This window comes from Poecilia reticulata, linkage group LG6 (genome assembly GCF_000633615.1).
Source record: "Poecilia reticulata strain Guanapo linkage group LG6, Guppy_female_1.0+MT, whole genome shotgun sequence".
Taxonomy (NCBI): Eukaryota; Metazoa; Chordata; class Actinopteri; order Cyprinodontiformes; family Poeciliidae; genus Poecilia; species Poecilia reticulata.
Window position 1 is genome coordinate 8481485 of NC_024336.1, and position 17790 is coordinate 8499274.

Below are 17790 nucleotides of genomic sequence, written 5' to 3' on the forward strand. Positions count from 1 at the left end.
TAAAGGCATCTGCCCCGCCCACCAATCAGTGGCGCACCTCTCGCCACACCCGACGCAAAGCGTGGGGGAGGGTGAAACACCATCCCACCACATTCGGTAGAATGTACCTACAGTAGGCCGAAAGGATTACCCTCTCAGATTTAAGCGGTGTTCACAAAACACACCTCCATTTCATAGTGGAGCACACACTGCAGTTCCTTTGACTCAGGTTACATTTCTGCATTTAGAACTGCTGTTTTCTCATGATGACGAGTGGAACAATGGGGGCCGTGGGTGGAAATGAGATCAGACACCCGAACTGCTCACCGAGACATTTTCTACACCAAAAACAGATCATGTGACCACCTGCAACTTTCTCTGATCACAATGTGAAAATAGGTGTATCAGGCAGTTGAAGATCTGTGATTTCTCAAGCTAATGTTTTAAAGGCACACTGCCATGTAATAATACTGCTTTACGCTCCTTCACAGCCCATTTTCACCTTGATTTTTGACTGTTTTGGAGATAAAAACCAGCATCTAAAAATTTTGTATTATCCAGTTGCTGAACTACATGTCTAAAAAAGAAATCAGGCTTCAGGATCTACACAAATGATACATGCATTGATATGCCATGGTGTTGAATCGTCCATTATACAAGGACAACATTTTGAATACCATCATGGACTTCCATCCTGAAGTCCATGATGGTAGGTAGCCTAATAAAGTTAGAGCTGTAAAAAACAAATTCAATTCAATTTTACTTATTGATATAGTGTCAGTTCCCAACAGTTTGTCTTTGGCGCTTTGCATCAAGACAGGAAAGAAAAGTCGCTTCAGTTCAATACAGACAGATTCTGTTACATAGATTCCAAACTGATCTCAACTGATTGGTTCTACAGAGTGACTCAGTGTGTCTTTTCCAGCGCCACTATAAAAAAGTTGGAAAAAAGCAAAAAGCAAAAACCAAAAAGAAAACAAAAGGTTACACATGGTGTCATCCAAACAATGAGTAGGTTACTATGCAGATTTTAAATCAAACAAAAGAACTTATGAGGTTGATTCATACTTCCATTAAGGTTTTCTTCAAGCTTGGCATTAGAAAAGGTTAATTTTTCACAAAAAAACTTTTTTATGTTTGCTTAAGGTTGGTTTTGGCTTTTCCAAAAAAGAGTTAATGTGCAAAAGGGAAGACGGAGACATATTTTATGAACAAGTTCTGATGTAGTGAATGCTTCCAACCACTGGAGCATCAGAAAGTTGCTCCAACAAGATTTCTATTTCACTCTCATTTTTTTCTGTTCTTCTGACATCTTACCTCAGGTAAGTAGGCTTGTTTTGTGAGTAAAAGATTTTAGTTGTAATTACTTTGCCACCATGGTTCACTTCCTGTCTCACTCATGACATTCCCCTTAAATTGCAGCGAACAAAACACACCTCAGGTCTACCTCGGTCTGGAGACGCAGTCACAAGGAATCCATTGCAGAACACTAGTGATCCGATTTTCTGGCGGATCGGACACTAAAATGGATCCGGTGTGTTTTGGGTCTTAGAATTAAATTCTTGCAGTTGTGTTTAGGAAAGGTGAGTGACCTGCTTGGGTTAGGGTTAAAGTTGGGGTTAAGGTTGGGGTTGCAGCTGCTGCACCACATCAGCCACTGCCTGTCTCCAACAGCAGCTCAGCTCGGCAGCCCATTTTCTCACGCCTCTCCTTCCCCTGATCCGGCCTCTGGCTGTAATGCCGGGAGTTGTGGATACTATGAGGTGATCTTTCATCCTGCCGCTACACTGACACGTATCCCTATCACATAGCAGAGGGTGGATGTTTCAGCACACAGAGTGAACGGCTTCTGTGGCCCGGTGTGTGTGGAGAGGCAGGAATGTTACCCACCACCCTCATGACTCCATCATCCCACAGGCAGGATGTTGTGTTAAGAGCTCGTAGCTCTAGGCTGATCATGGCCGACTTCCCCTACTGTAACTGCACTTTAATTACACCATGTCTGTGTTAGCATGTATAATTACTTTCTGTCCTCTCCGAGTGTTTACATGCTGAGCTCTGCTGCTGACCTGAGTGAGTGCCGGAAGCTGGGAGGTTCTCCTGTCTGCAGAAGCAGATCAGCAGCGCCTGTGGTATCTGTGATCCTTCGTCTCTGGTGAAGGTCTGAGCAGGTCTGTCATGGCGATAGCCCTCAGGGCTCAGCTCTCCATGTCACAGCGCAACAATCCATCTTCAGGTCAAACTGGAGAGAGCCAAAGTACAACATCCCTGACCTGCAGAAAAAAAAAAAAATTCTGTAAAGAATTGAAATCACAAGTCCTGGGAATTCTGAATTCATTCAAAATGAGGAAAAATTAAATCGAATAATTGAATAAAAAAATGTAATCGAATCATGACCCGAACACCTGGAATAGGATCGCTGCACACTGAAAGACATGCATCTCTAAAAAAGGCAAACTTATTCAAGTCAAAATCAGTTGAAAGGATATCTTCAGTCATCATGGATGATGCTGTATGTATGTCAGAATGGCAGGAGCGTATACATCCACAGGTTGTTGTTAGAGCAGCATGGTAAAGGGAAGTTTCTGAATTATGCTACCAGGGGTTACAAAGATCTGATTTGTTTTAGCGCCACCAGCAGGTAAAACTGAGACAATACGAGAAGCAAATCCAGTTGAAAGGCTCCTTTCAGAGCTGGTATTACTTCATGAAAATAGTTATTAAGGACTCGTGGAGTAAGAAACACAGTACAGGAGTGGGTGGAAAAATAAGTGATGTACAGTTGGATGGTGGTTTCACTCTTTCAAGTGATATTATTCAATGTAGCCTCCTGTGGGAGAGGCTTGTCCTAGATTCTTCCCAGGATTTAGTTTCACTTGATGTTGTTAATGCCCTCTCCAAACTCACTGTGGACCTCAGGAACCGAAACGTGTAGAAAAGGCGCAGCCTGTGTCTGAATTAGAGTGTGTGCAGTGTCATGCACCCAAAATACTCTGGAAATGATATTTTAGCTTCACCTAAGCTTGAGGAACTACATTCACATTCATTTAAGAAAACAAGTGTCAGATTTTCATATCAAGCAGACATGACAGGATTTGATGTCAGCCTTGGTATCATTTTCTTCTGCTGTGAGTTTGGTGGCGACCTGCAGCACCAGTTTTTTGTTTTGATGAAAAGGAAGAAGGGTGGATTCATTTCACCTCTCCGTGAATCCACGTAAGTCCAGCATCTTAGCAAAATTCAATTCAGAATTAGAATAAGTTTTGTTGGCCAAACAGGTGCAGGAACAAGCCATTTGACTTTGGTTTTGGTTTCACACCTTCACAGCATACAGATATGAAATATACCGTAAATATATAAGCTTGAGAGGAAATTACATCAGTGCAAATACTTAAGTTTATTTAGTTTTACGGTAGAGTAGTTCACTACAGGCTGTAAGAAGTCCATTGTATTCATCAGAGACAGAAACTGTCTTGTCATGGTTCTGATCTCTGATTAAAGCAGGAAGTTTTCTTAAAATATGACATGAAACATGATCACACCAGAGAACTATAAGTGTCCTCCTGTGGGTACATGTCATTTGTTGGAGTAACATAACTAGCTTTTCTTCTGTACTATGATCAGATTATAGAAATTAGTATTGTCAACGTGAGTACAAACTGAAACATGACCGGTCAGAAACATCTCAGGACAGCCAAGATTTTTTAGTGCAGAAATGTCAGGCACAAAACATTTAAAATCGGAAAAGCAGTAAACAGGTGAAATAATCAGGACCCTTTGTGAACAATCCGTTAATGCTGCAGTGTTGCTGGTGCTTTATGTGTCTAAAATCTTTTCAGGTAATTTAGAGTAAACTCCAGCATTCTTTTCAGCAAACACACAGATTCCTCATTCATGTTCAGTATGCCTCATCAGGTCTCTGGATGGCCATGAAAAGGAGAAAACCCACAATCCACTTTGAGGAGGAATAGCATCCCATGATAAAATATGAATGAATCAGATAAAATACAGAATGTACCGTGAATGATACACTGAATTAGTCATGTTGTGAGCCCCCAAAGTTATACAAAATGCTTTTGAATCACATTCCTCACCTGCTGCACTCTCGTGGATAAATGATTGTTTTACAACACTGATAAATATACAGAGAATATGAAGAGCTTAAAGTCTCAGGAGCATAACAACAAACCTCAACTGAAGCCTACATGCACACTTAAAAAAGACTGAAGTAAGTCTGAGGAACACCTCAGAGTTTTCAGTTGTTTGCTTGTTCTACTTCTTTGCTCTCTCTGCGTTCTCACAAGGGAAAAACGAAGCACACAGAGTTCCAGGTAGACAGAAAATTAAAAAAAACCCAGGTAGAGAGGAAAGTTCACATTGCTTTCCACTGTGCAGCACAAGATGGCATATCTAGAACTGTTTTTACTGGGGTCAGAAACAAAACACATCTGGATTCTTGTGCTATGCTCTGCTGGTTCCCACATCCTGCTCTCCACATGCTGCCCCTTACTAGTTGATTATTAAAGCTACAGTACATAACTTTCAGAAAAAAAATGTTTTACATATTTGTTAGAACTGTCACCATGTTGTGGCTTTTCGTAAAAAATTACAAAAACAAAAATAACATCTTTAATGTCAAAGTGAACATTGAGTTCCATAAAATATTGATAATAAAATATAATATATGAAACACAAAATAAGTGACTGGATAAATATTTGCTCCCCTTTAAAGTGACTGACCAAGGTAGATGTCAGGGGATGGATACAAACAAATCCCTAAGGCTCTGATTCCCCTGATGTTCAGTAGAAACCATCATCGAGAAATGGAAAGGATATGGTCCAAATGTGAATCTGTCTAGATCACACCATGCTCACGACCTGAGTGACCCAACCAGAAGTAGACTAGTGAGAGAGGAAACCAGGTCACCATGACGACACTGAAGGAACTACAAGCTTCACTAGCTGAGATGGAGACTCTCTGCATCCAGCTGCTGCTTGGCATCATCACCAGGCAAAGCTTTATGGGAGCTTAGTAAACATCAAAGGGGGTGAATACTTTTTATATTCACTGAAAGTTTTAACAGACCCTATAAAATACAGTAAATATTTATAACTCAACTTTGCAAACTGAAACGGTTCAGTTATTTTTTTTAACATACCCAACATTAAAGCTAGACTTCATCACTTTTATATATTACATGATTTTAAATTATATTAAGATGACAATTGTTGCAAGTTTTGAAATCTCACTTAAAAATATCAGAAATATTTGAAAGGTCACAAGTTCAGAAGCAAATATTCTGTTTTGTTTTTAGCATAGCATGTTTATCACAGCAGGGTCCTCTCTACTCTAACAGCCCATTCTACTCACCCAAAGCCACACTGATCCCTCATCAACCCGTCACGCACACACACACACACACGCACACACCCCCACACGCACACACACACGCCCACAAGCACAAGCACACGCACGCACACACACACACACACACACACACACACACACTTTTTAGCTTAGAAACCAGCAGTAAACTTAACAGTCTGTGGTCAAATTGTAATAAATACTAATATTCCGTTGTGTCCAAATTTATGTGACCTTTACATAAGTCAGAGGTTTCAGAAACACATTTCAGCAAGAAGGCAATTCAAAGTGCTTTATATCATAAAACACTAAAATGAACAATTGAAACGTTACATTTTTGTAATAAATACACCAAAAATCCAGTGATTGTTGTTTCATAAGGCTCAGAGATCCCACAGTAGACCTTCTGACCCAACATGGCTACGTCAACATATTGAGCCACTTGAGTAAGTTTCATCTCAGTAATACTACAGAATATTAATTCCTAACATAACTGAAACATACTAGTGACATAGATATACAACACCTGTGATGAAGAGAGAAAATAGCAATGAAGCAAAAAGAAATGCTTCTATTGACAGCCATAATGATTTGTGCTTTTGTCTTCATGTTATTTATTTGACTTTGAATAAAAAAGTTCTAATAATAATAATATTGGATCTGCATGCATTAGCGTAACATCTAAAGCTTTCAGTCGACTGCATGAACAGAATCTGATGTGCTGAGCCCAGAAAGGAATGCAGCCACCAACGTGTCTCATGTTTCTTCTTATGAGGTTTTTGTTTTGAAATCTGTCATTTCAGTGAGCCTGTCTGCACATGTTTTTTTTGTTTTTGTTTTTTACCAGAACCAGGATAATTTTAGGTTTTCCTTAGCTTCCACTTTGTTAGTTTAAAGGAATCACACAGATAAATTGATATGATCTTAATTTACATAAACTGTTCAGGGCCAGCAGAGCAATCTGAGGTTTATGGTGCTCTTTAGGGGAAATGTTACTGTAAGGGTTAGTTTAAAGTGTTTTAACTGAAATTTAACTGCACTAGTGTGACCCAAAGTAAGACTCAGTTCTGAAAGCATGACACTCAGAAGTTGAGATTAGATGGGGAAAAAATCATTTGAAGATTCTAATAAAAACTCAACCTAACAGTGATCAAAATGAAATAGCATTAGTTGGCATAAAAACAGCTTGGGATGATTTGCAGAACATGATTCAACACAACACAGTCTCAGACTCCGTTACTGTCAGTCATTTTACCATAACAAAGAATCATTTATCAGTTTTGAACTTTTGCAGGCCAGGGCGAAGATTCTATGCTCACGGATAAATTAGAATGTGAACTGGGCATCCATTTTGGAAACATAAACTGATTGGAAATCACTTCTGATGTATCTAAATAAAAACAGGCTATAACTGTAGATCCGAGCATAAAGGCAGCCTGGACACTTTAGTTAGATCCTGCCGTGTATCTAACTAACAAGTTGTAGGTTTAAAATGAGAAGCTTGTGGCCAGTAGGACTTCTTAACAATTTCATTTAAAAAATAGATTATCCTAAGCTTGCCATGTTTTCCTTTGAGTACACCTTTTTAAATTGGATTAATTATTATTCCTGTTTATTGGTTTAGATTTTGCTGTTTGAACCTATTTTCTAATAGCTACTGTGGTGGCATGGTGTTCCACCCTCCCCCACTATGTGCAGCGTTGATTGGTGGGCGGGGCGAATGCCTTTATAGTTGGGCGGGCCGCTGCAGGGTGCGTGCGTCTTTGTTTCTCCCACTGTTGCTACGGACGGCGGCTACATGTCGGCTTGTGGGTTTGGTCGACTCGTCTGCGATCTGTTGCTCTGATGGCGTTGCAGGCTGCAGCTGGGGGTTGCTGTGGCGTGCGGCTTCCGTCTGGTCCTCACCTGCTGACCCGCTTCCTCCCGGGTTAGGCTGTGTTTCCACCCCTGGGCAACTGATTGTTTGGAGCTGCAGCGCTTTGGACGCTCTGCTGTCTTCTCTTGTCTTGCCATTTTTTGTTTGGGCCGCTCTCAACTAAACTCGTTGCGGATTGGGCAGGTTGTGTGGGCGGGGCGTTACTCCTGCGGCCCCATCGAAGGACATTTGGAAGCGGATGACAACGATTTGTTCCATTGTTTTCTTTTAGTTTTGTTTTGTGATTGAAGTTACTAATTTGTTTTCTTTTTGGTTTGATTTACTAATTTCTTTTGCATGTTTTGTTTTATTTCTTTTGGAATAATTGAACTTGTCTGTCCTTTTTCCTTTTGTGTTTCTTTTGTTCCAGGGACCGAGTAGTACCCCTGAAACCTCGTTTTTAAAAATAAATGTTTTAAACAATTGTTTAAATAAAATATTGTGCACTGCTAAATTTGTGTTCGGGTGCATCTTGTCACTTAAAAGAAAATAAAAAGATCTCCACCTGCTGGTCACACTACTAAGGGTTAGGTTTTGTGGTTAAAATAAAATCCACCAAGAAGAAACATGAACTGCCTGCTGATGCTGTCATGACACTTTCACTACACTACCTCACAGAAGTTTTAAAAAATGTCCCCATCACTTGTTCTTGGCATTGGTTTATTAAAATAGTAAGCTCCTACAGCCTGTTTTTAACACACCTGGTTAAAAGTCATCTCTGCTAATGAATAATTGACCGTTCTTATTGAAATGGCTCATTAAAACTAACACTGTTACTAAACGATTTTGCTGGATGTAGAAGTGTTTCATGTCTTTACCTGAGATTTTCCTCTGAAAAGAAACTGATTCAAACTCAGAATATCAGGCTATAAGGCAGCACTGCTAATGACTGCAGCTCTATGCAGTCTCAAGAAACTGTATATATATATACAGTTTCTTGACATCTTGCATATAAAAATGCAAGATCTTGCATACATCTTGCATATAAAAATGCAAGATGTTTCTTTTCCTTTTCTTCATATTCATATAATGAGAAATTGTCTCATTATACTGAGACAATTTCTATGTTTAAAATGTTTTCAGTTCAGTTTCAATTTGGCTTATCTATATCTCATCAATTCACAATAAATGTTGCCTCAAGCCAATTTACGAACAAATCATTTCAATCGTACATTCCAACCAATCCAAGCTCAGTTCATTAGTTCATTATTCAAGTTGGTTTAAAACGTGTCCTGTCAAAGGAAACCCAGCAGCTGATTATCTGATATCTAGTTTCATACTTCTTTATTATTACATTATTTCCAAACTGCTTTTTTTGTTCTTGGTTATTTTTTCATGCATGGCTTTAAACATGACAAGGTGAAATGCTACACGACTCAGGTGGTTCTATGTAGGAAGTGACTTTGTAAGTCCTCAAACATTTTAATTTCTTATTTGTGTTGCAGATCTTGACACTTTGTCATTAGTTTCCCCATAAGGTCTTGACATACACAGTTCAGTTTATCTACAGAAAACAGTCAAAGGTAGACGGAGTTGACAGATTCTCACCAACTGAGACAGATGATGAAACTTGTGCCAGACAGACCTTGCAGCCAGTCGAGTAATCAGAGAACAATGAAGTGAGCCGTATTTTCTCTTTTCTCTGTCCTTCCACAGTGAAAATAGAACAACAGAAACTCTGAATGCAGCTTGCTTTTCAGTGATGGTCAGGACCAGCCTGACCATCACCATGACTCTGCTTCACTGTGGTATCACCGTGTAGCACAGTTTTCTGTAAATAACTATCAAACATGTTGTGTATTTAAGTGTGCACTTCTGCTGTTAGCAGGGAAAAATGATCTCTGTGCAGCTAAAGCTCTGATTGGATGCTGAGCCAGACCAGACTGCAGCTATAGTGTGCTGTGGCTTAACCACAGAGAATGTGTATGGGAAGCGACAGTGCACACACTAGTGGTTAACTGCTGCTTTGTGTGTGGCAAATGTGATGTGAGAGGGAGGAGGGGGGAATTAAGCCTGACCAGAATTACAGTGTTTTACATGCTGCAAACACAGTCCTTTAATTAGTTGGACTAAATGAGTCGCAGGGGAAAAGGAAGAGGAGCTGAACTTTGTTAAAGTGCTGCATTGTGCCCTGTGAAGAGTAAAAGATCAGGACCAGGTGCAAAGCTTTTTCACCTCAGTGAAAATGAAAAGTGAGTCAAACAATGACCTAAACATTACATTAAAATGTGTTTCAAATGTTTCTGAGGGTTCAGATTAAACATAGAGGATGAACTGGCAGACCAAACACACTTTTGCTCAGCAAAGTTTTAATCAATTATCCATTGGCCTTGCTTGCTTGTTTCATACATTTAGATGACCTTTTTCTTTTTACTTTGCTAAGAGTTTTGCTTTTCCCTTCAGTGTGTGAATATGATGAGTTATAATTAAGTGCTTTCTTGGTTACTAGCTACAAGTTCATACATTCTTACTTGAAGTCTATTTTTATGTATAAAGGTGATCAGATGGTGAATGAGGTGTGTTTGTTTTGAACCTTGTATTTTCTTTGGTTTCAGAAAAGATTTTGTAAAACAAAAAAAAGAAAGAAAAGAAAAGAAAAGTTCTTTAGAAATGAAGATTGATTGGTGGGTTAATGGAGATCTGAAAGGCAAGGACAGAAAACTCTGACCTTTACGAAAGATGGACATCATTTTTCCTGACATACGGGATAATAGATGGTTCATTCTGGTTCATTCTGGTTGGATTTTGGTTTGAGGTGAATCAGTGTCTGAGTCCAGAGGCTGTGAAAGCCATGGGACATCATCAAAGCAGATTTTAATTAAATATTTCTTTAAGGTTTCTGCAGTTTAACAAAAACATTTATTCAAGATAACCAATGGCATCCTCCTCCTCCTCTGTTATACATTCATGCATACTCTATGGAATAAACAGACGGACATGCATCCTTGAGGGCTTCTATTTAAATCTAGATTAATAAGTGAACCGGTTTTCTGGCTGGTTCCAGTTTTGTTCTATGACTATTTTTTTCTTTTGAAAAGTTGTTAAATATTGCAATAAAGTGTCTAAATTGGCAACAGTGGGGTAGTTATTGTTAACCACAAGCTGTGACCTGGCGGGCGGGTCGATCAGTCCTCTCTCACCCCACAGAACACAGGACAGTGGCTGATTTTCAGACCTTTGCTGTAGTTGCATCATGTTAAAGATTTTTGGTTTAGTCTGACAGGGAGTAGAAGAGAAGACAATCTGAAACATGGTGTTCACTGAACAGGATGCTGTGCAGCTGCAATAACTGTCCCTGTAAAACATGCAGGCCCTTTTTGCTTCAAAGATTTTTTTTTTATACTCAAGTTTCTTGTAGCTTGAGGCAAATGTTCTCTTACCACCACCGCCACACTTTACCAGAGCTTCACAACTCAGACACATTTACTTTTCTACAGTTTATTTAATTACTTTGGACAGTACTATGAAAATTGAACTGCTAATCTATCAGAAGGGTTGCATGTTGAAGGGTCCATTTCCAATGCGTTTGGGGCAAAGCTGTTGTTCTTAAAACTTGAGTAAACATGCCAGCCCTAATGTTCCAGCCGAGAGGTACTGTCAGTTGACCCCCAAAGGTCATGACCCTTGCCCCACAGACAGACCCTGGGTGAGTTTTGACCCAGAATGTTCTTGCTATGATGTCATCGCTGTGATTCAGTATTCTTCTTGCACAGTTTGTGAAAGCCACCCTTCATTCAGATTCACCCCCGGCTATCAGAAATGCTCTTTGAAATAAACCCACACCAAACAACACAAACATAAATAATACAAGACAGCAATAAAATAATTCATTAGGATGCCTGGCACTGAAAGGCAAAAAGTAGACAGGAAATAAGTGTGTTTACTTTAGTGTGTTTACTTTTTCACAAGCGTGAAATTTTTCAGCTGTGTTCATCACTTATCTAGAAAATAACCTGTTTCGGTGCAGGTTAGAGTAAGTTGATTCCCGGTGAATCACCGTAGTAACATAAATATCACCAAAACACTACTGTTTGTATAAATTGTGAGTCATTGGTGAAGATTATTGCTGTGGTTGAACTGTCTGATATGGTGAAGAACAATGATGTGCATGATATATAATTTCTTTTTTTTAATGAATTAATAAGTACCTCATTACAAGTCATGGTGTTTTAGGTGATCTTAACGTTAAACTGCATCATTCTATGTGAGTTTTGGTCCGTCTTTCTGGATCATGGTGACAGATCTGATAATAATCTAAGCTAGCTGGAATTTGGACGGTGGAGACGGCGTGGAGCCACGTCTCATTTGGCAGCTTTCTGACTCCCCGTCTGTGTCTCACTGCGCTGACAGATCCCATCACCACTCCCAGCCCTGCCCTGCTCTCCACCTCCTCACTGACACACACACACTCTGCATGTACCTACATATACTCACACTCAATCATTCACCATCCCCTGACTGCCATTTGGCTTTATCTCACACAGGTTGGAAGTTTCTCCTGTTGTGAACAATGCAGATCGTGTAATCAGAACATCCAGAAACACAGAGCCATTAAAGGACTGGCATGTTCTGCTTGTGTTGTTTATGATAAACCTGCCTGGATAGGTTTTTTTGTTGTTGTTTTCTTCACACTGTTAGCCTGGGCTGTTGGCAAGCTGCATCTTTTCTCTCTTATCAGTGGATTCCTATCAGATCAGCTAAACATGTCAGTGAACAGTGATCTAAGACATTTCTTTCCTGCTGCTCTGCTCAGCGGGGCAAGAAGAATGCAACCCTGCCATTTCACTGTCTTCTGTGATTACAGGTCGCCCTTGTGTATGTGTGGGTGGTTGGTTTAAAGTGAGAAATAGGTTCTGCTGTCAGTAAAAACTAGAGCTATGAAAATAAAAACAAAACTGTGTAGAGCTGCAAAAGTAAAGGTGAAGTTAAAGGTGGTTTGGTTGAGTCTTTCAAATGTGGAATATCTAATGATAACTTCAGTATGAAAGAGTCATCATTGCGCGTAATATAATTCTCTAATAAATCTAAATAGGTAAGTAAGTATGGTTACTTTAAGAGCCTCTCACAGACCACCATAAAGCAACATACAGAAAACTAAGAAAGTGCTATTAAAAAAACATTTCTAAAAAGCAATTATCTATAAACCAAAGACATTGTCCTTGGTTTATAGGGTGGTATTTTCATATTGCAGGTCCAGGTTTTATGCTGAAATATAATATTTCTTTACTTTTCTGACAAAGTTGGTTATGGGCAGAGGTTGGTAGAGTACCCAAAAATTATACTCAAGAAAAAGTAACAGTACTTCAAAAAGTGGACATCAAAGAAGTTACTCAAAAAAGAGTAAAAAATTATTTGATTAAAAAAAATGTCTGCCCAAGTACTGAGTAACTCATTAAATTATCAGTTTATTAGTATTTAAAAATTACATCATCAGATGGATCAAAATATAAAATTAAGTAGAAATTTTCATATTTTAAGGATTAAAATGACAATAATTCAAATAAGTAACAAGAAATTAACAAAATTAGGCAAAATAACCGTTTTTCCAAATTTGTTTATTTCAATATAAAATACATGAAACTTTAACACAAACTGAGGGTGTATTTCTTTGTCTGGTAAATGTTTGTTTAAAACATATTTGCTTTTCATTTTTTTAGTGGGTAGAAAATCCAGAACTTTTTTTCAGGTAAGAGTAGAGATACTTCACAACAAAATAACTCAAGTAAAAGTAAAAAGGACAGAATAGTAAAAATACTCCTACAAGTACATTTGTTTAAAAAATTTACTCAAGTGAATGTAATTGAGTAAATGTAAGAAGTTACTACCTAACTCTGGTTAGCTCTCCTCTTGTACATTTGGGATCTTGTTGTTTTTTCCTAATTCCAAACTAACTCCATGATGTTGGGGTCAGAGCCACATCGGGTCTCACCTATTCAAAGGGATTCTCTGCTCTTCTAATGGCTGAAGAACGTTACGACTGGAACTGGAAGTTTGGGCATTACAACAGAAAGCTCGACAATCACTCTCAGAGAAAAGTCAGTACATGTGTTACTTTGTACACACAAAACTGTTGAACATGGATGGATGTGGTGTAAATGCGTAACTATGTGCACAAGTTTATTCTCATGGCTCCGAATAATGATGGCAGAAAAAAAAAAATCAATCACTTTCGGAGCAGTGTGCTTCTGATCTATAATTTATAACCTTCTCCTCAACATTTTGACGTGCAGATTTTCTTTTAGCTAGCATGTGCGTGTTGCTGTGGCAGCACACATTTCCCAGTCTAACAGATCAGTCAACAGATCAGAGGCTTGGAAAGCTGTGCTTGTCTTTGCGAACCAACAATTCTCTGGACTGAAAGGCAATGTCTGCTCCTCATTAATTGCTTTTTACATGATCAAAAGTAAGATTTTTAACAGCTCATAACAAACACAGTGATTATATTCATGCAATGTAATAAATTACTCAATGTATGAATTCATTAATTGGTGAGATTGATCCTGACACAGTGCTGTGGTAGATGGTTCTGCAGAAATTTATAACTTCTTTATTTTGAGTTTTTCTTGGGTTCGGTTCTGTCTTTGTTTCATATCCCAACAGAAGGGATATTCTGTCTCATGACTTCATTGTGAATATGGCAGACAGTTTGGGGCGAGACTCATGGATTACTGAGAAAGATGTGCCATGCTGGCTAGACCCAAACGAGCTGGTGGTGGGTAGGGAGAAAAAAGCACTTTGCTCAAATAACAATAACACCCTGGGCACTGACAGAAGAGTTGGAAAGGAATCAGTGTTACATACAGACCGGACATGAAGTGGGAATGGCAAAGAGAAGAGAAAGAGAGAGAACTTATACAGCTGTGGTGAATTAAGCTTCACATGGGAAGCACAGAAACAACCTGAATGATGTCCTGACCCATGGAGGATCATCAGAGTGCCATTTGGAGGAGTTTCTGGGTCCTGCCCAGACCAGAAGACCCAGATCAAAACCTTTAGACCACACTGGGAAGGAATGTAAAGATGACAAGCAGGAGTCTCATGAGGCACTGGCAGGCAGGGCAGCGCAGATGGACGACTTCAGAGGCCAAGAAAGAGGAGCTGATAACCGGTGGACAGGAAGGATTGGCTTAGGGTCCAGAGTGATATGGAGAAACTGTTTGGAGAGAGCATCTGTTGTAAGCATTCATTAGATGGACATTGTAAGATTCAATAAAAGTACTCAACTCAACAAGCCTACTTGGAACGCAGTTGTTTTAGAGTTTGAATATATATCCAGTTCCTGTGGTCAGTCCAGAACAGGAAGGTTTCTTTTGTTCCAAAGGCCTATTGTCACTGCTTCATCTGATTGTGAACGCCATCTGTTCCCAGTCGCCCTCAAAATATTCCTCCTGAGTGAGACAAAACTTCCTTGAGTGGAGCTTTCCATCCCATTCTTGTTGGTGAAGTGTGGTAACTCTGTGGTAAGTGCGTTAGATGCATCAACTTTGATTACAAAAGTTTCAGCAGCATCAGGATGGAGGCAGATAGGTGCTGTGGCAAACAGGACAGCTTGAACAACCTGCAGGGAGAACTGCAGGCTTGGCCTGATGAGAGATGTCAGATGGACAACACAAGTAAAGTCTTGAGTGAATTGTTGGAACCACTTCAACTCACTTTTTTATTGCTTAGCAGTAGCAACTCCTCTTTCCACTGGACAGACTGACTGAGCTTGTCATCCCATCTCTAAGGCTGATCAGTCCCACCACCCTGTGAAAGAAGCTCATCCTTTCCATTTCTTGTTGCTATAGGTGATGGTTGAAATGTAAACCAACTGGTAGATCAAGAGTTTGGCTTGTAATTGTACTTGTATTGTGTTTATCAAGACCAGAGGAGCCCAAAGCAATTGACACTACTTTCAACTCTTCACCCATTCACACACACACAAACACACACATTCAGGGTGGCAAGCTACATTGTACACACAGTCTGACAGAAGTGAGGCTGCCAGGCACCAGCAGGTAAGGTGGGTGAACTGTCTTGCAGAACAACAGACGGATGAAGCAGGGTCTCAAACCAGCAACCCACCAATTACAGGACAAACTCCTACCACTGTCGCCACCATGACTTTGCTTGTTAGCTTAGCTCTTTCTTCACAGCAACAGATTGCAGTAACATTTAGATTGAATATGCATCTGTCTCCTTTTACATTATGCTGTCACTTGTGAACTAAACACCAAGGACTTGAATTTCTCCATTGAGGCAAAGAGTAACCCCAAATCTAGAAGAAGCAATCCATCTTTTTCCAGTTGAGATGCGTGGTCACACTTAAAGGAGTTGGATCTGAGAGTGCTCTAGTGCACCTGAGCATCCTTAAGTAGATAGCTTTAACAATAGTCCTTAAAGCTAACCCCAGAAAAATAACAGCAACCCCACAAAATACTTCAGTAGCCAGGACAGTAAGTGTTCACTAGATCCACAAACAAAGGATCCATTATTTAAATCCAAAAACCAAGTACTTTGATGCCCCAAAACCTCTGGGTCCTGAGTTACTGACAGCTTTAACTAAATGTAAATATGGAATACTGAACATTGACATTCAACTGAATTATATGAAAACAAGATTATACACAAGTTGCGACAGTTTGTACTAAATAAATTAGAATTGTTACCATATGAGCCCTCCTGAATAGGTTATATATTTTGAAGTTAGGTTACATCTTAATCACTCTTTCTCCTGCCTAAAAACTAAAGACTAAGCGGTCACTCAAAGTCAAGGTGCAGTGTAGGTGTAGTTGTTGGATTTAATTGAGTTCAGCTGATGCCACACTGTTGTCATTAACACTGCAACAGAAGGGATATTCTGTTCATCTGGAAATTACTGATGCATTTGCTGGAACTCAAACCATCTTAGTTGTAATTAAAAGGGAAAGGAGGATTTTCTGAAGTGGATCCTTTAACATTCCATTCCCAAACTTATTGAAAGATTAAAATACTAAACCAAGGCTCATTAGAACCTCAAATTTTAATCAATTAAATGTTCTTTGATCTCCATCACTGTTTACCTCTCGAAGTAGAGTGTGTACAGATTTTCATGAAAGGCTGTCTTTAAACAAGCATGCAAAAGGAAGTATTTATTCCCTTACATGAGTTCCAGACCATTCTTCAAACCCCCAGCTGCTGAATGACTTATCCAGTCTTCCTGTCTATCTGGCAGCAGATCTATTAGTTCAGCTGCTTGCTTCACTTGGATAGATTACAGTATGTGCTGGTTTTCCTCTCCACCTTTGTGCCTTTCCCTTTCTCTGTGAGATTATCTACAAGGACGGCTGGAAAACAACCAAGAGACAAAACAGAAATTACCTCAATATTAGAGATTTTATTGAAGGTACAAGAGTGCTTTGTATCTGACCGTATTTAAATTACTGGAAGAAATAAACATCTTCTAGAAAAAAAAAAATCTTTTCAAGAATTGATTAATTTAGTGTTCCGTAGCACAGACTGCATGCGACTTTAAAGGCTAACATAATGCCGGTGAATAATTAAATGAACACTTTGCAAAAAAAGTGCTGTGTTGCGCAGCTCAAACTCATACAGATTTATTTTACCAACTTTACCAACTTTTCTAAACAAAAGTTTAGAAAAGGAAACACAAATCAGTTCTTGTCTTCAATCCTTTTTGATTTATGTGAATTACAGAAATTATCATACAAATATAATAGTGACTTGAAACCAATATATATAAAGGAAATTGAAATTATACCTTCAGCATGGTGATGTACCTCTGGCATTAAAGTTAACATAGTGATTCATGTTGCTGAATAAAGTTTTGTGGTCTTATGAGTCAAAAATAGAAGAGATTCTCTAAGCCTCAGTATTTAAAGACAGACCCAGGTCTTTTAATCTAATGTATAATAATTCAGCACAATGTCAAGAGATGTTAATCACTCAGGACCCTCAGATCTGTTTGAGTGGCAAGTAGAAGCCCAACAAATTTACTGTAATGCTCCATTTGATATATACATAAAAACTCTATTAGAAATTGCTTTGGGTTTATTTCAAATTCAGACAGAAAAGCAAGAGAAAAAAACAACAAAAAGGAAAGGAATGTGGCAAAAATGTAGAGGGAGAAAAAGGAGAGAACAACGGGTAGAGAGAATACAAGAAAACAAGAAGTCTGCTTCTCCACCTGCAGAAAGAGAGAAAAGAAAACAGAACTGAGAAACCACAGAGACAAACATCATATGTATGTACAACAGCAACATCCCTGAAGCGTATGCAGTAATTAATTAACACAAGATGTATTTGGTGGCGGCTGCAGCCCTAGACACAGTGTATCTGTAAACACCTGAATCCAAATCCCCAGCGACATTTATATGAATGGAAACTATATTTTCCTGGATCATTCAGGCCACAAGAGATCAAGACACAGCCAGAGTTTCAGCAAGTAACAGGCTAAACAGCAAAGGTGCTCTGTTTTATCCTGTTGATATTGTACTTTTTGTGTAACTTTTATGGCAAAAACAGTATAGTGGGTCTGTGGTATAAGAGGCAG

The 17790-nt window shown here is 39.1% G+C and overlaps 1 long non-coding RNA gene across 1 annotated transcript; it reads right to left on the reverse strand.

Annotated features, from left to right (window-relative positions):
* Positions 1 to 13007: 13007 nt before the first annotated feature.
* LOC103465870 (uncharacterized) lies at positions 13008 to 15960 on the reverse strand. Its single transcript, XR_533864.1, has 3 exons — positions 15908 to 15960; positions 14497 to 14842; positions 13008 to 14412 (listed from the first exon to the last, which is right to left on the reverse strand). It is a non-coding gene; the product is annotated as an uncharacterized LOC103465870 (long non-coding RNA).
* Between the last annotated feature and the right edge of the window lie 1830 nt (positions 15961 to 17790).